Source organism: Mustela putorius, unplaced genomic scaffold, assembly GCF_011764305.1.
Source record: "Mustela putorius furo isolate JIRA1106 unplaced genomic scaffold, ASM1176430v1.1 tig00000460_pilon_pilon_pilon, whole genome shotgun sequence".
Classification (NCBI taxonomy): Eukaryota; Metazoa; Chordata; class Mammalia; order Carnivora; family Mustelidae; genus Mustela; species Mustela putorius.
In genome coordinates this window covers 4,083,173-4,103,419 of record NW_025421389.1, presented here as the reverse complement: position 1 = coordinate 4,103,419, position 20,247 = coordinate 4,083,173, and the positions used below count along the sequence as shown (strand labels likewise).

General features: G+C 36.9%; 1 long non-coding RNA gene across 1 annotated transcript; it reads left to right on the top strand.

The window, feature by feature from the left end:
* Nucleotides 1-6,027: 6,027 nt before the first annotated feature.
* LOC123392190 lies at nucleotides 6,028-15,858 on the top strand. Its single transcript, XR_006606903.1, has 3 exons — nucleotides 6,028-6,160; nucleotides 15,524-15,536; nucleotides 15,573-15,858. It is a non-coding gene; the product is annotated as an uncharacterized LOC123392190 (long non-coding RNA).
* The last annotated feature ends 4,389 nt before the right edge of the window (nucleotides 15,859-20,247 follow it).

Sequence of the window (20,247 nt, the reverse complement as noted above, 5' to 3'; positions counted from 1 at the left end):
TCTAGCCCTCCATCGAACTCCTACTCAGCAGGGAGTCTGCTTCTCTCTCTCCCTTTGCCTTTGCCTTTGCCCCCTACTCATGCACCTTCTCTCTCAAATAAATACAATCTTTAAAAAAAAGATGATAAATATCAAGTCTGTACCTCCATTACATGAAGTTTATGGTCTAATTTCTAAAGGTTCAGTAAAGAGGAAGCACCCGTGTGGAAGTAGATGGATGCCCGCAGTGAAACATAAACAAAAGAAAAGTGCTCTCTAGAGAATGTTGCCCTACATCAAGAACTTCATTTGTCCTTTTCTGTGATGGGTAAGTCTATAAAGTGAGAAGGGTTCATAAGTACTCCTACTCTGATTCTACCTGTATATATTGGACTCACTCAACCAACTCCCTTGGCTCTGATTCCATGCTCACCAAGGAACCATGTGATGATAACTTAGTTTCTCAAATAGATCTGCCTGTGCTGAAAGGATGCTTTGTCATACCAATAGACACATTTCAGATGAACATAACAGTCATGTTTCTTACTGAAAATGAACAAACTGGGTCCCAATTTGTACTTAACTTATTTGTAAGTTTGGTTTTCTATAGTTATTTTCCCTGCACCTAATCAACTTTATGACAAGGTTGTAATAAATGTACTGCACTTTCAAAGCTAGGATTAGAACTGTAGCCATGGTAACCTTCCCCATTTTCCCTGACATCCTTGTAGTGCAGCTATTTAACTTTAACACATAGATGTCCATAGGACAATGGAAAAACCATTGGATCTTTGGGTATTTGTGGTCGAGACATTTTCCATTCTTCTTTATGTGTGTGCATGTAAAGGAAAAACTCCAACATTATAGAAGATGGTAAGAAGTAAACGTACCATCACTTCACAAATGATTAGACAATAGATAAGAGCAAGACAGTTTAAATCTCACAGTACAAAAAAAAAGCATCCTGTTCCCCTGCCTTCAAGTCCCATGGGGAGAGGCAATGAGCCCAGATGGATGCTATGCATGTGGTAAATTGCATTGTCCTTGAAGTTTGGCACACTCAGCAATAAAGTGCATGGACTCTCAGGGCCTATGGAGGACTGCCTTTCCTGACAGTGAGTACTCCAAAGAAATAGGGGAGGGAAAATAATTCCAAGAAGGTAAATAGGTGTGCAAATCCTGTGAAGAGAGTTACCACCTGCCAGTTTAGCTGCAGTAGAGGGTCACTCAGAGAATTCAGAAGACACAGCCAGTAAAGAAGTTTGGGATCAGATTCTAAAGGTATTATCACCAGCTATAGGGTTCTACATTTCTGAAGAGTTTTAGAGAATCACTCTGTGGAGTCTTAAAACAGATTCTAGTGGTCTTATGCTCCAATCTCCTTACTATATAAAAAGAAAATGAGCACAGGTAAATGTCTGATAATACTGTAATCACTTAGTGGTAGAACAGGAAGCAATTCTAATTTCTGAGAGATAATAATTTGTTAATTCATAGATTTATAATTCACAGTATAATTTTTAATAGCACAATTTTTCCAAAATGAGTGTCTAGTCCACATAGTTGAAGATTTAAGAATCTGCAGAAGTTCTGAGAAATGAAGATGTTTATTCTCTTCCTCCTTAACTCTACTCCTATGTTCTGGGACTGGGTACATTTTGCTCCTGAGATATGCAGCACACAGACTTGCAGTGATTTTATGTGGTTAAGGCTTTGGGCTATATTGAAGTCCTTTAATAGAATTGCATAGGCTTCCCCAAACCCAGTCTTCCCTGGACCACAGGCCACAGGGAATTCACTGATGGAGCTGAGGGATGAGGATTGGGAGACATTGGATGAGAATTCTGGCTCTCCTGACCCCAAGAGGTAGTTAACATCTTATCTTTGCACCATTGGCTCATGAGACAAGAAGCCACTTTGTCAAGTCCCAAACCCTGTAAGATTCCAACACCAGACTTGAGTTCTAATGAAAAAAATACCTGCCCATCCCAACCCAGAAGGGCCGAATTAGAGTCAACAATTAGAACGTGTGCCAGTGAAATAGGATTACAAGAGGATGAAAAGAATAGAGAATAAGGATCTCAGAGATATGATCTTCTAGTATCCTCTTTCTACATTGTAGGACATGAATAAGCAATCTGATCACAAGAAATATCACATCAACAATGGGACTGATTTCTTGTCTATTAGAGTATAAACATCTATTAGGTCAGGGACCTTTCACTATGTTCACTACTAATCCCTGAAGCATCAAGCATACTGCCTGATACATACTAAATAATCAGTAAATGGTGTTTTAGTGAATGTATAAATGAAGGGCCATCACTCTTTCTTTTTTCCAGTTTTATTGAGATATAATTGACATGTATCACTGTATAAATATAAGGTATAGATCATAATGGTTTGACTTATATATATTGTGAAACTATTGCTGCAATCAGTTTAGCTAGAATCTATCATCTCACACAGATCCAATAAAAAAACAAAATTTTTCCTTGTAATAAGAACTCCTAGGTTTTACTTTCATAACAACTTTCATATGTGTCATATACCAGTGTTAACTATAGTCATCATGTTGTATATTATATCTCTAGTACTTGTCTTATAACTGCAAAGTTGTATCTTTTAATTGCCTTCCTCCAATTCCCCTTCTCCAATCTACCTCTGATTACAAATCTGTTTTATTTTTCTGTATTTTTTTTTTAATATTCCACACGTAAGTGAGGTCATCTGGTATTTGTCTTTCTCTGTCTTACTTTTTTTTTTTTTTTACTTAACATTATTCCTTTAAATGTCATCCATGTTGTCATAAATTCCAGGGTTTCCTTTTTTTTTTTGTTTGTTTAGTGGCTGAATAACATTATACTGTGTTTATATACCACAACTTTATCCATTCATCCATTACTGAATGCTTAGATTATTGCCATATCTTGGCTACTGTAAATAATTCTGCTATGAACATCAGGGTGCAGATATCTTTTGGTTTTGTTTCTTTTGGATAGATTCCCAGAAGTGGAATTTCTAGATCATTTGGTGATTCTATTTTAATTTTTTGAGGATCCTCCATACTGTCTTCCACACTGGCTTTACCAGTTTGCTTTCCCACCAACAATGCACAAGACTTCTTCTTTGTCCACATTCTCACCAGCACTGTTATCTCTCAACTTTTTGATGATGGCAAGTCTATCAGGTCGAGGTGATGTATCATTGTGGTTTTAACTTGCATGTCTATAAGAATGAGAGCTATTGAGTATCTTTTCATGTATCTATTGGCCATTTATGTATCTTTTTTTTTTTTTTTGGAAGACTCTCTACTCATGTCTTTTGCCCATTTTAAAATTGGATTATCATTTTTTTTTTTTTGCTATTAAGTGTATGAGTTCTTTGTGTATTTAAGATATTAACCCCTTATCAGATATATGGTATACAAATATTCTGATTCTGTAGTTATTTTTTCATTTTGTTGATTTTTTTTTTTTTCTGTATAGGACCTTTAGTGTGATGTAGCCCTCCTTGGTTGGTTTTTTTTTTAATTATTTATTTTTATTTTAATGCTTGTACGTTAGATGTCATACCAAAAATTATTACTATAATCCAAGTTATGGATTCTCCCTCTATGTTTCCTTCTAAGAGTTTCATGGTTTTAGGTCATATGTTGAAGTTTTAAACCCATTTTTGAGTTAATTTTTGTGAGTCTACAACTTTTTCATGATAAAACTCTCAGTTGCCTTTTGTGTCTTATATTTAATTTAAAACACCCACAACCTATCCTATGGTGATAGTGCCACTATCACTTCTATATCGAATTTTCCTAGAAAAATAATTCTAACTATGGAGTTCACTGCTCTTGTTCCTGCTTTCTTAAACAAACTCTGAGGAAACAATGACAAAATTTGTAGCAACCACTTCTCAACCTGAATGTCCCAAGGTTATTTTTCTTGCAGGGGCATTAGTAAAGCTTGCAAAATCTGTACAAAATCTCCATTACAAATGAACTCAGCCTGGCCTAAGGGAACCAAAAAGCCCAGGAAGAACACATACACATTTTTTTTTTAAAGACATTTAGCATCATATCTGTTTTCTAAGTAGACAAGACATACAGATATTGAGTCAATTCTCAACATGCTTCAGAAAGAGCAAAATATAGTCCAGTTTGATCATATCAACTATCACATTTAAAATTATATAAACAAGCAGCATTTGGTTTCAAGGCAAAACTGTGAGAAGAAACTAAATGTTAACTTTCAGGAAAGAAATGAGAAAAAATAGAGATATAGGTCTTGGCAGTAAGAACCTTAGACATTTAACCAATAGCATGTATTCTTGTCAACTTTACCACCCTTATGATTTTCTTTTCTTTTACTGTGATTTCATCCTTCTGAGTGATCTGGTTTTCCATTACTGTTGTTTCGATTTAGCCACAATCTCTATTTAAGGTCTTTCTGGTTTATAATTTAAAGTCAGAGTGAAAAAGAATACAGTTGGGATTAGTTTTTAGAGCAGTTTCAGAACATGTGATTTAGATACATCTAATATTTATCATCTTTTAGGTGCCAGGCAACTGCTTAGAACTGGGAATAGATGGCTTAGTGAGACAGACATAGCCCTTGCCCTCCCAGAATTTCTAATTTAGTAAGAATAAGTCCTATAGTTCACAATAACACATTGTGATATGGTCTGTGACAGTGAAAGTCACAGAGGAAGATAGGGAGGACATCCTAGAGAAAGTGGATTATGAATTGAAGAGGAGGATTTAGGTAAAGGAGGAATGGCATATGTGGGGCAGGGATATTAACAGGGACATCATGCACAAAAATGCAGAGGAAAAGGTAGCAAATTGGGGGAACAGATCTAGGAGACTGAATGACCAGGCCACCACATGAGATTATGGTCTCTGGGCTCTGTACAAAAACATCAGGTGTGGGTGAATGTAAAAATATAGCCAACACTCCTTTCCAAGACTTTCACTCAGACATGAAGCTGAATCTGCTCTGAGAAACTGATGTCTTTTCTAATCTGCACTGAAGTATCATTTGAGCTAACTGTGGCCCTATAAAGTGGTAGGCTGGGGCCAGATTGTGAAGGGTTTTGTAAGTTTGGGACCTGAGTCCTGAGAGTAGTGGTGGGAGCAAAAGGGGGAATTCATTCCTTTAAGCAGGAGAATGACAGATTAGATATGCATTTTAGAAAGATCACTACTTGTCCTCCTGGAAGATGATTTAGATGGGAGGCAGGGAGATAGATGGGGAGACTACAGTAATATCCCAGAGAAGAGGAAAGGGGGACCTAAATTTGGCAAGGGTGGCATGGAGAGAATTGATTGGTGTTTGATTGGAATTTGAAGGCTTGGAGAAGGTGAAGGGATAAGTACTATGTCCAGGATAGAGCCTTGAGCAACTGAGTTGACTGTGCTATTTCTGGAGATAGGAGAGTAGTTTAATGAAGAAACACTGACTTTAGGTTTGGACACAATTGAATTTTAGATTTTTATGGTGCATTTTTCTTGCACGTAGTTGGATAAGTGCATCAATGGCTCAGGAAAAGACTGGCCTGCAGGTACACATTAGGGTGTTATCAAAACAATAGATAAGATTACCCAGGGGAAGGTTGTAGAGTTAAAAGAGAAGTGGGAGTAGAATGGAATCCAGAAAGACTATACTATTTAAAAGATAGAGGAAAAAATTGCCTGTAAAGGATACTGAAAAATAGCAGCCTAGAGATACCAGTAGACAAAAATAGCAGCCTAGAGATACCAGTAGACTTCCAGGACAGGTGTATCGTCACTGAAGTAAAAACAAAAAACAAACAAACAAGACAAAACAAAACAAAACAAAAAACTGTGAGGTTTAAGGAGGAGAAAGTTTAATTAGATAAAGACCAAAACCTGTTTATAAAAGTTATTATTCAGTGGAATAGATTGAAATGGGAATATATGAAGCGGATAAGATAGAAGAGCACCACAAATGCAGTATAATGGGAAGTGAATCATTATCAGTCTATTTCAATAGGGAAACTAAACTATTGGATCATTTTCCTTTTTTCTCCTACATTAGAAGGACAGAGGCTTCCAAACCATTGGGAAAAGAATGAAAACTAAATCTTTCAAAATAATGGAATGAAAATATCTTTTCTCTTCCAAGGAACTTTTGAAAATTAAGTCCACTCTGTCCTCGAAGAAAAGGTAAGAAAAGTTTGGGTTTCTTTTTTTTCCCCAAACTTTTATTTAAATTCCAATTGGTTAACATATGGTATATTAGTTTTAGTTGTAAAATTTAGTGATTCATCATTTACATATGACCCACACTGTTCATCGCTATTAGTGCCCACCTTAACCCACCCCCTATCCAACTCCTCTCCACTAACCCCCAGTTTGTTCTCTATAGTTAAGATACTGTTTCTTGGTTACCCCCCTTTCTTATATATTCATTTGTTTTGTTTCTTAAATTCCATATATGAGTGAAATCGCATGATATTTGTCTTTGACTTATTTCACTTAGCACAATACTTTCTAGCTCCATCCATGTTGCAATTGGCAAGAGTTCATTATTTTTTATGACCAAGTAATATTTCATCATGTAAATACTTCACAACTATCCATTCTTCAGTTGATAGACATTTGGGCTCTTTCCATAATTTGGCTATTGTTAATAATGCTGTTAGAAACATCAGGGTGAATGGATCCTTAATTCAAATATTAATTCAAAATTAGTATTTTTGTATCATTTGGGTAAATAACTAGTAGCACAATTGCTGGGTAGTTCTACTTTTAACTTTTTGAGGAAACTTCATACTGTTTTCCACAGTGGCTGAACCAATTTGCATTCCCATCAACGGTGCAAGAGAGTTGCCCTTCCTCCACAGCCTTGACAACACCTATTGTTTCCTGTGTTGTTGATTTTAGCCATTCTGACAGGTGTGAGGTAATATCTCATTGTAGTTTTGATTTGTATTTCCCTGAAGATGAGTGATGTTGAGCATCTTTTCATGTATCTGTTAGCCATCTGTATGTCTTCCTTGGAAAAATGTTCATTCATATCTTCTTCCCATTTCCTAACTAGTTTTGTTTTATTGTTTTTTTTGAATGTTTTCTAAGTTCTTTATAGATTTTGGATACTAAACCTTTATCAGATATGTCATTTGCAAATATCTTCTCCCATTCTGTCCATTGCTTTTTAGTTTTATTGACTGTTTCTTTCATTGTGCCAAAGCATTATATTTTGATGAGGTCACATTACTTTATTTTTGCTTTTGTTTCCCTTGCCTCAAGAAACATATCTCTTAAGATGTTGCTTTGGCCAGTATCAAAGATATTACTGCCTGTGTTGTCCTCTAAAAACCATTTTAATGGTTTCCTGTCTCACATTTAGGTCTTTCGTCTACTTTGAATATATTTTTGTGTATGGTGGTCCAGTTTCATTCAACTGTGTGTTTCTGTCCAGTTTTCCTAACATCAATTGCTGAAAATACTATCTTTATTCCATTGAATAGTTCTTGCTGCTTTTTTGAAGATTAATTGACTATATAATCCATATAATTATGGGTTCATTTCTGGGTTGTTTTATTTTTTTAAGATTTATTTATTTATTTGACAGAGAGAGATCGCGAGGAGACAGAGGCAGGCAGAGAGAGAGAGAGAGAGAGGGAGAGAAGCAGGCTCCCCGCTGAGCAGAGAGCCTGATGCGGGACTCCATTCCAGGAGCTGAAGGCAGCGGCTTAACCCACTGAGCCACCCAGGCGCCCCTCTGGGTTTTCTTTTCTATTGGTCTATGTGTCTGTTTTTGTGCCAGTATTATACTGTCTTGATGACTACAACTTTGGAATATGACTTGGAAAAATGGTGATGCCTACAGCTTTGATCCTCTTTTTCCTATTTGGGGTCTTTTGTGGTGCCATTCAAAATTTAGCATTGCATTGTTTTAGCTCTGTGAAAAATGCTCTTGGTATTATGATAGGGATTACATTAAATGTGTAGATTGTTTTGGATAGTATAGACATTTTTAACAATATCTGTTTGGCCAGCTCATGATCATGGAATGTTTTTCCATTTCTCTGTGTCATCTTTAATATCTTTTATAAATGTTTTATAGTTTTAAGAATACAGAGTTCTTACCTCTTTGATTATGTTTATTCCTAGATTTCTTATGGGTTTTGGTGCAACCATAAATGGGATCAATTCCTTGATTTCTCTTTCTGCTGCTTCCTTATTGATATATAGAAATGCAACAGATTTTTGCATGTTGATTTTGTATCCTGTGATTTTATTGAATTCATTTATCAGTTCTAATAGTCTTTTTAGAGGAGTCTTTGAGTCTTTAGGATTTTCTTTATAGTAACATGTCATCTGCAATAGTGAAAGTTTGACTTCCTTACCAATTTGGATGCCTTTTATTTCTTTTTGTTGCCTGATTGTGGTGGCTAGGACTTCCAGTACTATGCTAAGTAACAGTGGTGAGAGTGGACATCCCTATATTGTTCCTGACTGTGAAGGAAAATATCTCTGATTTCCCCATTGAGGGTGATATTAGCTGTAGGCTTTTTTTCTAAATGGCCTTTATGATATTGAAGTATGTTCCCTCTATCCCCGCTTTGTTGAGTGTTTTTATCAAGAATGGATGCTATACTTTGTCAAATGCTTTCTCTCCACCTATTGAGAGGATCATAGGGTTCTTATCATTTCTTTTATTAATATGGTGTATCATGTTGATTGATTTGTGAATATTGAACCAAACTTGCAGCCCAAGAGTAAGTCCCACTTGATTGTGGGGAATGATTCAATTTCTAGTTATTTTGTGGAGAATATTTGCATCCATGTTGATCAGGGATATTATCCTATAGTCCTTTTCTCTTAGTGGAGTTTTCAGTTTTGGAATCAGGGTAATATTGGCCTCATAGAATGAGTTTGGAGGTTTTCCTTTCATTCCTATTTTTCAGAATAGTTTGAGAACAGTAAGTCTGAACTCTTCTTTAAATGGTGGAATTCCCCTAGGAAACCATCTGGTCTTGGACTTTTGTTTGTTGGGAGATTTTTTATTATTAATTAATTTCATCTGCTGGTTACCAATTTGTTCAAATTTTCTATTTCTTCCTGTTCCAATTTTGGTAGAGTATGTTTCTAGGAATTTGTTTATTTCTTCCAGATTGCACAGTTTGTTGACATATAATTTTTCACAATATTCTCTTATAATTATATGCACTTTGTGATGCTGGTTGTTATTTCTCCTCTTTCATTTATGATTTTACTTATTTGTGTCCTTTCTCTTCTCTTTTTGATAAGTCTGGCTAGGTGTTTATCAGTTTTATTAATTTTTTCAAAGAACCACCTCCTGACTTCATTGATCTATTCTACTGTTTTTTTAGTTTCTGTGTCATCTATTTCTGTAATCTTTATTATTTCCTTTCTTCTGCTGGTTTTCTGGCTTCATTTGTTCTTTTTTTTTTTCCTAGCTACCATACGTGTAAGGAGAGATTATTTGAGGTTTTTCTTGCCTGTTGAGTAGGCCTATACGTCCCTCTTAGAACTGCTTTTGCTACATCCCAGAGGTTTTAGACTTTTGTGTTTTCATTTTCATTTGTTTCCATGTATTTTTTTTTTCATACTTTCATTTTCTGGTATCCCATTCATTATTTAATAGCATGTTCTTTCATCTTAGAGTATTTGTAGTCTCTCACATTTTTTCTTGTGGTTGACTTCAAGTTTCATAGTGTTGTGGTCAGAAAAGATGCATGGTATAATCTCAATCTTTTTGTACTTGTTGAAGCCTGATTTGTGACCTAGTATGTGATCTATAGAAGGTCCCTTTTGCACTTTAAAGAACGTATATTCTGCTGCATTAGATTGAAATATTCTGAATATACTTGTTAAGTCCATCTGGTCTGGTGTGTCATTTAAAGTCATTGTTTCCTTGTTGATTTTCTGCTTAGATGGTGTGTCCAGTGCTGGAAGTGGGGTGTTAAAGTCCTCAGCTATTATTGTATTATTATTATCAATGAGTTCCTTTATTTACTATTAACTGTTTTATGTATTTGGGTGCTCCCAAGTTGGGGGCATAAATATTTGCAATTGTTAGATTTTTTTTGTTGGATAGTCTCCTTTATTATGATGTAGTGCTCTTCTTCATCTCTTAAATCTCTTTGGTTTAAAATTTAGCTTGTCTGGTATAAATATTGCTAATTCAGCTTTTTATTTTGACCTCTATTTGCATCACAAATATTTCTAAATCCCCTCACTTTCAATCTGCTGTTGTCTTTAAGTATAAAATGAGTTTCTTATAGACAGTGTATAGATGGATCTTGTTTTTATCCATTCTAGCACCTTGTGTCTTTTTATTGGAGCTTTTAGTCCATTTAGTCCATTCAGTGTAATTATTGATAGGCATGAATTTAATGCCATTTTATTACTTGTTTTGGCATTTCTGGAGATTTTCTTCATTTCTTTCTAGTCTTTGTCACTTTTGGTCTTTCCTTCCCACTCAAAGAGCCCCCTTTAATATATCTCATAGGGCTGGTTTAGTGGTTATAAACTCTAACCACTAAGAGTTCCTAGTTGTCTAGGAAACAATCTTTGCTTCTGTTCTGACTGATAGTCTTGCTAGGTAGAGAAGTATTTTTGGCTGAAGATTCTTCCCATTCAGTATGTTGACTATATCATGCTACTCCCTTTGGCTTGCCAAATTTTTGTGGAGATATCTGCTGCTAACCTTATAGGTCTTCCCTCTTATGTTAGGGACTTCTTTTGTATTGCTGTTTTCAGGATTTTTTCTTTTTCACTATATTTTGCAAATTTAACTATAATATGTCTTGGTGTTAAGTTATTTTTGTTGATTTTGGTGGGAAGTCTTCATGCTTCCTGGATTTGAATGTCTATTTCCTTCCCCAGATTAAGGAGGTTTTCAGCTATTATTTCCTCAAATAAACCTTCTGCCCTCTTTTTCTTTCTCTTTTCTGTGAATCCTTTGGAATGAACGTTTTTACGTTTGATGCAGTCACTGAGTTCCCCAAGTCTACTCTCGTGATCCATAATTTTTCTTTCTCTCTTTTGCTCAGCTTCCTTATTTTCCATAATTTTATCTTCTATAACACTTATTCCTTCCATCCTTGTCATCATTACATATAGTCAGTTTCAAATCTCAGATATTACATTTTTCGTTTCTGCCTGATTGTTTTTTAGCTCTTTATCTTTGTGGTAAGGGTCTCACTGATGTCCTTCATGCTTTTTTCAAACCCAGTAAGTATCCTTATAATTGTTATTTTAAATTTTGCATCAGGCATATTACTTGTATCTGTTTTGTTTAGATCTCTGGCCATGACCTTTCTTGTTCTTTCTTTTGGGATGAATTCTTCCATCTTGGCATTTTGTCTAGGTGTCTTCTCTGTGTTAGATAAGCCTGTTATGTCTCCTGTTATAGATTAGTAATGGCTTTATGAAGAAAAAGTTACATAGTGTCCAGGGCCTGGCACTTCAAGAAATGTCTCTGGTGTGCACTTAGGTTAATCATCTACAGAGGTTCTACTTGCCTAAAGTGTTTGGACTTTGGCTAGTGTGTGGTGAGTTTTAACCAGTCCTACTCTGGTATGCTTATTAAATGAAACCTGATGCTACTTCTGCTAGAACTGAAACCTTGTAGAGCTTTGTGGTTGGTAGATGTGGTGTGTGCAGAAGGTTCTGTTGGTCTTCTGGGGAAGGTTCCTGCTTCAATGTTCCATAGGCATACTTTTTTTGGGGGGGAAAAAAAGTCAGTATCGGCACAGCACAGGGTGGCAGGACTTGGTATAATTAAGTTAGGCATCCAATGTTGGTGCTGTGCTATTTACTGAAATTGGTTTATGTTGAAGGGTGGGAGCTGGGAAATGGCACCAGCCAACTCCTGTGTCCCCTGAGAGGGGACTCAGTATTTGTTGCTCTCAGCGCTTGCTGCTTCACACTCCCAGGAGAGCAAATAATTTTCCCTTGTGCATTCTGGGCATTTTTTAGATTGTTGTTTTCATGCTGTCTGCCACTGGGTTGCTTGGCTGCCTGGAGGAGCACACTGCACTTTGGGCTCTATCCCAGAGAAGCCAGTTGACTTTTTTTTTTTTTTTTTTTTTTTTTTTTTTTTTATTTTTTATAAACATATATTTTTATCCCCAGGGGTACAGGTCTGTGAATCACCAGGTTTACACACTTCACAGCACTCACCAAATCACATACCCTCCCCAATGTCCATAATCCCACCCCCTTCTCCCAAACCCCCTCCCCCCGGCAACCCTCGTGACTTTTAATCTCACAGTTGACTTTTAATATTCCAAACTTTAGGGGTCTAGTGTGGCAAGAAACTGCAGTCGTTCCCTGGGGGAGGGTCTTGCCACATTGGGACAGACGAAGATTTGAGAAGGCAGATGTCCCAGAGTGCAGGGAAATGGGATTTGGAGCAAAGTAGGCTAAACAGCCAGTTTCTGATTTAGGGGTCCTCTGCAGGTGTCTCTGCATATATGCTGTGTGACAGGGAAGGGAAATGGTGCCTGCTGGCTCCTTTGTCCCCTGAGAGGTGACTCTGTGAAGGTCATATCTCATATACGCACTCCCAGAGGAGGGAAAAGTCTCTCCTTGTGCACCTTAAGTGACCCTCAGCTAGTGCCTTTGGCTCCTCAGTTGCTTGCCTGCCTTCTTTCCAGGAGTAGGGCAGTGCCTTCAGGGCTGTATCCTTGCCAAGTCTCAGACTTCTAAAACTCCAGTGTTTGAGCCCAGCTGACTGCAAAATCTCACAAAAATCAGTCTCATTTTCCCAGCCAGTGGCTTTGGGAAAGTGCTCTCATTGTGCATTTCCTTGTGCAGTCCTCTCTCTCTCCCCTTCTCTGTGACCAGGGCTCCCTCCCATCCATAACATCTGTGATCAGTTTCTCCTTCAAACCATGTCTCTACACTTCTTACCTTCAGTTTGTTCTGTCAGTCCTCAGGTTGATTTCTTGGGTATTCAGAATGATTTGATAGTTATCTAGCTGTATTCAAAGGATGAGGCATGCCTTGGGTCCTCCTATTATCCTACTAACTAATCTCCAAGTCTTTGGTTTCTAATGATCCTAGTTTTGATTTTTTTTTTTTAAATAATTTTCATGGGCCACTGAGATCTGATCAAAGAAAAAGATGAGGCTAGGTCTATTTGTAAATGAAGATAAAAGAAGATGTAGGGAAGATGATGATGAACTAGAAAGGTGGTAGGACCTGGGAAAGCAAATTCATGGAAGCTTTGTTCCTTTGGTGACAGGCGAATGAACCTTGAAGACCTCTTCTAGGGCCATTGTTCATGTGCCAAGGAAGCTCAGGTTTCTGAATCATTAGCAGGGATATCACCCAGAGCACCAGCACTCAGGCTTGTCTGCTACTCTTTAGTCTCCTTGCAGAAGACCACCATCCTTAGGTTGTGGTGCCACACAGCAGCCTGCCTAGAGCTGTGAAGTTTTGCTCAGGCTCATACAACAAATGCTCACGTTTCATGCCCCAAGAAACTCACAAACCCAAAAAAGAGCACCTCATCTTATAAGGATATGGTGGAGATACATTCCTGCACCTGTTATACAAGAGAGGGAGGCAACTGTTGCACACAGTGGATTGGAGACATATCAGCTGGGACATTCAGTGACACCCTTGTCATGATACTGTGAAGTAAGCATGAGGTCAGGAAGGGGTTCCTGTAGATGTTGTGGGGAAACCAGAAGGCAAGTATGGATTGGAAATAGATTATGAAGGAAGAACAGGACATTATCACTGCTAAGGCATGTAGGCTAAGGGAGAGAGGTCTCTAAGAGCACTTCCAGATTTTAATCCTGTGTGATAAGAAAAATATTTTAGAAACACTGGGAAATTTCTTTTTGTGCACCTCTTTGGGATGTATGTTATCAGGACCAAAGAGGAAATTTGAGCTCCCCGGGAACTCAACTATCTTGGAGCATCCTTCCTGTTAGTTAGCTAGCAATAGGACATTCTCAGCAGTGTAAGCCTTAACATTTGTTTTTGCTACCCTTTGCTCACCAATTGTTTCTGAAAAGAGATCAATACAGGCTTCTAGCAACTATTTGCATACTTATGTACTTCTTGTTAATGAAGTAACTTGGAACCTGTTTGCACAAGGACAGCCAGATTCTGAAACCCTAGTGATGATACAACAACCCATATTTTAGAGACACAGAATAAGATAGTGAGCAGTAGTAGTTTAGAGTGTGGCTTCCTCAGCAGACTTAAACTCAGACCCCAGCCTATGTGGTTTAACTGGTTTGATGCCTCCAAAAGCAATTCAATGTCTCTATGACTCTGTTTCTTTTGTAAATATGTTTCTTGGGAGGGTTAAATATGATACTGTATGAACACTCTATCTGGCTGATGGAGAAGGTTTAATAAATATTGTTATTAATTATGGAGCTGCTTTAATACAGTATATATTAAAAGTAAAGGGGGCCTCATGCTATTAAAATCTCCAAGCTCATCATGCTACTAGTACTTGGTTTAGGGTTTCCCACTATCTTCTCTCTTTTCTTGACTTACATATTCAATATGTATATACATTTTAAATCACATATTCAATAATATTTATTGAGCGATTATTATGCTCAAACTAAAACTAGATAATGTAGTGAAGAATAGTTTATAATCCTATATTTACTTTATCTCCTTCAAGCTTCAGACTACTCTTGGCAGTTGACAATATCTTGAGCATTTTGTACCTGATAACTGTATAAACTTACAGAAATTAAGTGGCTTGACCAAGGTTATACAGAGAGTAAGTGTCAGAGCTGGGATTCAATATAATTTGTTTGATGCCAAGTCCAACTATACCAACTTGACTTTCCTGATGTAACTGTAGGAGGTGAGGAGAAACTTAAGTCTCTCTGTAAGTTTGACTAGATGATGGTTTGAATACTTTGAAAAAAAGTTCCTTATTTTGTCGTCATGTGGCAATAGTGTACATCATAAGAGATGTGCTTGAAAACAGTTTTCAAATTTTGACTTTGGTTCTTTAGAATTGGTTACTATAGTGAGAATAGCTTTTTGTCCATTTCTATTTCCCGTGGATACTTAATTTTTTTCCAGATATTTATCCTGGATACACAAAGCCATGTGTTTTGGGAGAAGTGGACTCTCTTCCATCTCCAGAGGTCTGCCTAGTTGATCTTAGAGGGGAAACCTTATTGCATTTGCTAGTAACTAGTTCAGCACTGAAAAAAGGTGACCTAATGAAGGCTCTGACTTGAGGAGAGATTTGGCTCTCCAAGACCCAGAAGATAATAATAAAACATCATGAAGAAAATAGTGCATAGAGCAAAATTTGGCAAAAATTATAAATGACAATTTATAAAAATGTTTTTAAGGTGTTTCTTATGGATCATATTTTTTATCTAATCTCTTTTATTGGAATAAGTTACTGGTACCCTTTTAAAGTTAAAATTGACTTGTTGAATATGAATCTATTACAAAAAAAATAATTCCAAACTTTGCCATCAGTTTGGAATTTGTTTTTTATTTTTCTCCTTTTTATTTGTTTTTTTAAAAAGATTTTATTTACTTATTTGACAGACAGAGATCACAAGTAGGCAGAGAGGCAAGCAGAGAGAGAGGGAAGCAGGCTCCCTGCTGAGCAGAAAGCCTGATGCAGGGCTTGATTCCAAGACCCTGAGATCATGACCTGAGCCGAAGACAGAGGCTTTAACTCACTGAGCTACCTAGGTGCCCTAGTTTTCTCCTTTTAATGAAAACGTGTTGAAAGATTATGGTAAAGTTCTTGCTCCCTCATCTCTGCTAGACTGTGCTCTCAGCTTTTACATCAAGCATGGCCACTGTTTGGGGCCATAGAGATGAAAACTCTTTTGTCAGATGTAAACTGTCTTCTGGTTCAGGGAATAATAACTGTGTGGGTTCTATTAATAAAAGTCTCCAGTTTAGTCTGTTGTTGTGGAATGGTGTTTTCATGGAGTACTTATTTTCAACACCCAAGAAATCAGTAATAATGTCATTTTAATAGCTTCTTTTTATGGCAGATGCCATAAGCATATTTCCTTCCTCTTCTAGCACACTGCCTATTATGCAGATACAGCTTTAACCAAACAAAGTTGTAAGAGGTATAAATAAATAATTTTGCATTTTTCTCATAGGACAAATGACTAAATGCTAATTTGGAACCTGGCAAACTTGGCTCGCTTATTAGAAAATTTTAGAATAATGTGCCCCCTTACTGCAATTCACTCCATATATTCTATTTTATATGGCAAATCCCCAAATGAATAAATGAATTGTGCTTCCCCTAAAGCTATTTTCTGGAAGACAGGAAATTTAAGCATGGCAGAGGTAGAAATTTAGTGTTGCTTTCACTGACTGAATCCCATTTTTCATTTATATATTCCTACCATCCTAGGTTGAAATGATGTTATTTCTACAAGTTTGTCTATATGATGACCTAAGATATCACCTCTGATGTTTCATGAGCCACTTTATTCCATGAGATTTAATGTGTCTCTATTTTATTAAGTAGAGATAGACCTGGATACTGGTAGTTGTTAAGAATTTGGGGGGCATATTGGCATACTTGCATTAAATTTATTCTTTTCCAAAATGGAATTGTGTTATTTTCTGATTCATATAAAAATATTTCAAATAATGAGGAAATAATTCACATTCAAAGGCTAAATGGGACAAAGTAGAAGTCTGGTAGTTTCACCACTAAAGCTCCTATATGGGTTCAAAATTCTTTTTCTTTTTTATTATGTTCAGTTAGCCAGCATATAGTTCATCATAAGTTTTGTTGTAGTGTTCAACAATTCATTAGTTGCGTATAACACCCAGTGTTCATCACAACATGTGAAAAATTATTTTTCAATGAAGATTTATTGAAAATCAATTGTGTCAGGCTGTCCTCTAGGCACTGGGATAACAACTGTGCAGGGAAAAAAGTCCATGTTCTCATGTAGCTTATATTCTAGTTAGAAGAGAAAGATGATACATTATTTGGGGTGACTGGGTACCTCAGTTTGTTAAGTGTCTGACTTTGGCCAGGTCATGATCTCCAGGTCCTGGGATCAAGCCCTGTGTCCTGTTCCATGCTCAATGGAGAGTCTGCTTGTCCCTCTCTTTCTGCTCTTCCCCTTGCTCATTGTGCTCTGTCTCTCAAATAAATAAATAATTTTTAAAAAGAGAGAAAGAGGATACATTAGTAAACTCACAAATATATTACATGGCACCTGTGCTTTGGAAAAGGTAAACAATTAAAAAATGGTGATTTGTGGGAAGCTGTGGTTAATTTATATGGACTAATTGGAGAAGGCCTCTCTGGTAAGGGGACACATAAAATAAGCAATAAGAAGTAGATTTGAAAACTGAGGGGGACTGAGAGTTAGTATACACAGGTGTAGCCTACCACTTTTTTTAGTCCTGATTGGTCCCTGTTCCATACTTGTTAAATATTTTGAAAATTCATCCTGAGCATGATGGTATTAAAAAAAGGAGCAAAAGTTACTAAAATTTTTTGACAAGAATATTTCTTTAGAAGAACAAGTGAGCAGTTGCTAAATTATTTAAGAAACAAGGGGAATGAGTTAGAGATGTGGGTAGAATGTAACAAGGAAATACAATGAATGCATGGTTTAATAGCTTAAAATTCACAATAACTAAAGTGTTTTATAGAGGTGGCCAAGACAACAGTGCTTGAGCGGCAATGGAGAATAGACAGCCTCACCACCTCTAGACCCAGTGAAACAAGTGGTGTGGGAGAGAAAAGATGGCACTTGAGTTGGCTACATGCAAAGAAGTATCCTTAGAGGACAGCGGATTTTTGTTAGGATTGAAGGGAATGTTTGTAGAAGTTAAAGATAAAAGGGGGTTTTGTCAGTGACAGGTGGAGGGACTTAGAGAGTATAGTAGATGGTCAGAGAGGTCAGTGAGTGGTAGAACCTTCAGTCAGATTAAGGAGATATACAGATCCATGTGAATAAGAGCTCAGGTAATGGGGCATCAACTAAGGAGTACTCAAGGTTGGGTTTGAGGTTTCCTGAAGGCTTATCACCCTGAAGGTGGGAAAGATGGAAAATCATAGTTTCTAGGCAAGGCATAGTTCTCCTGGATTCCTGGTCCAGTTATGGTAATGGTGGAATGGGAGGGAGAATATGCACTGTGGCATCTGTAGAATTCATGACTGTGGGCCACTCTCTGTGAACTCTGTTCAGTGCCATATAGTGGGTACCCCACAACCAATTTGTCAGAAAGATTCCATATTTATGCTTTAGCCATCCACATAATACTAAAATATCTGAATCAAAATGGAAAATTTCAACTAATTATCTGGATGGTTTTGAAATATTCAGATGGTTTCTTTATTTTGGACAAATCTTTTGAATAACTATTACTTTTGATCTAATGTGCTTGATTTTTTTTTAAAGACATGCCTTTGCCTGTTTTGGCTAGCATTATATATGCCTGATATTCTGTAAATATTAAATACCATTTTATTTTATTTTATTTTATTTTATTTTTTAATTTTATTTATTTGACAGACAGAGATCACAAATAGGTAGAGAGGCAGGCGGAGAGAGAGAGAGGAGGAAGCAGGTTCCCCGCTGAGCAGAGAGCCCAATGTGGGACTCGATCCCAGAACCCTGAGATCATGACCTGAGCTGAAGGCAGAGGCTTAACCCACTGAGCCACCCAGGCGCCCTTAAACACCATTTTAAAAAGGAGGAGAGGCAGATCTTACATAAACTTAATTCTTAGCTGTGATTAAATCTAGAGTTTAATCTAGTGATTAAGTCTAGAGTTGTTCAAATGGATCAACATAGACATTGTGAAAGAGTTGATCATGAAGAGCCATCCTTTCTGGACAAGTGAAGTTAATTATTTAACATCTTTGCTTGATATATTAGGTTCAAGAGCATTTGGGGAAAAGAAGAAAGAGCATTATATAGTAGAAGAGTCCCTGGAATGGATTTTAATCCCAGTGATGCAGAGTGGTGGTTTCTCAGATTAACCAATGATTGTATAAATGGAGAAACAGATGTGGCCAAGGCCACAAATCACATAATGGCAAACATGGGACCAGATTCTGTAGCTATAGAATCTTGAGTTTTGTGTTCTTTTGATATCCAGAGCAACAATTTCTCTAAAGCTTTGCCGAATATCTTCCATTTGCTCATTGTTTTGTTACCTGGTGAAATTTGAACTGGCCCCTGACATGAAAGGCAATGAGAGACTGAAGAAAGAAGCAGACCATTCCAGATTGGTAAATTGCAGATTTAATAAGCAAGGGAATTTAAAAGACAGTCTAGAGTGCCCACATGACAAGTAGATCTCTGCAACCATCTGTTGGAAACTTAAAATTTGACACTGAGGTCTTAACTGTATTCATTGACATGTACAATCCAGGTAGTTTCAAGAACATATTGCTCTTTCAAGGCTGTATCCTGGAAAAGAGCTCCCACTGTGAGAAAGTGAGTGAAAGGTATATTGTAAGGACAGGAGATGGGATGAGGAGCTTCTGATGGCCTAGATCATATATATAATGGTGATCAATCAAAGGTCATAGCCTCTCGATGACCTTCTCCAACCTTATCTTCAAATTATTTCTATTACAACAGGAAGATAAAACCACAGAGGTTGAGAAGGCTAAGCCTCAGGGTATTCTGTAGAGAGCCTTGCCAACAGATTTGAGTCCCTTTCCTAACAAACTCTGCTCTGTAAACTGGGATGAAAATTGTTAGTAGATACTGTATTTCTTTCCTTCTTAGTTGCCTCAAGTACCAAATGAATGGATGAGAGCAAATTGTCTCCAAAATTTCTTTAACCTGAACTGTAGATAACCCTAAAAATCCTAGGAATCCAGAAAAAGATCTTCAGCCTTGCAGATGATGGGCCAATAAGCATCTCTGAAGGATTTTACTGAAAGTGGGCCTTAAGTTGCAGTCTGTGAGTAAACAAATTATTAAATAGTTATACCCATTTGCTGGAATTTTATTCATACATATGTATTCACACAAGTAGTTCATATACATCTTAAGAATAAGAAAGAGCACATTCCCTATAGGTTTAACTTTTTTAGTGTTATTCCACAAAGGAGACAAAGGCAGATTACTTATTCTGCAATTACCGTAGGTGGAGAGCTATCAATAAAATTCTGTGCTTTCCCCAGTGGTTATGCAATCCTAATAATTAAATCTACACATCTGCTAAATAACAGCAGATTCAAAGTCTAGCAATTTACATAGAAGAAAACAGATGCCATTCTGGTATAATCTCTTCACTTTCACCATGAGTGCTGT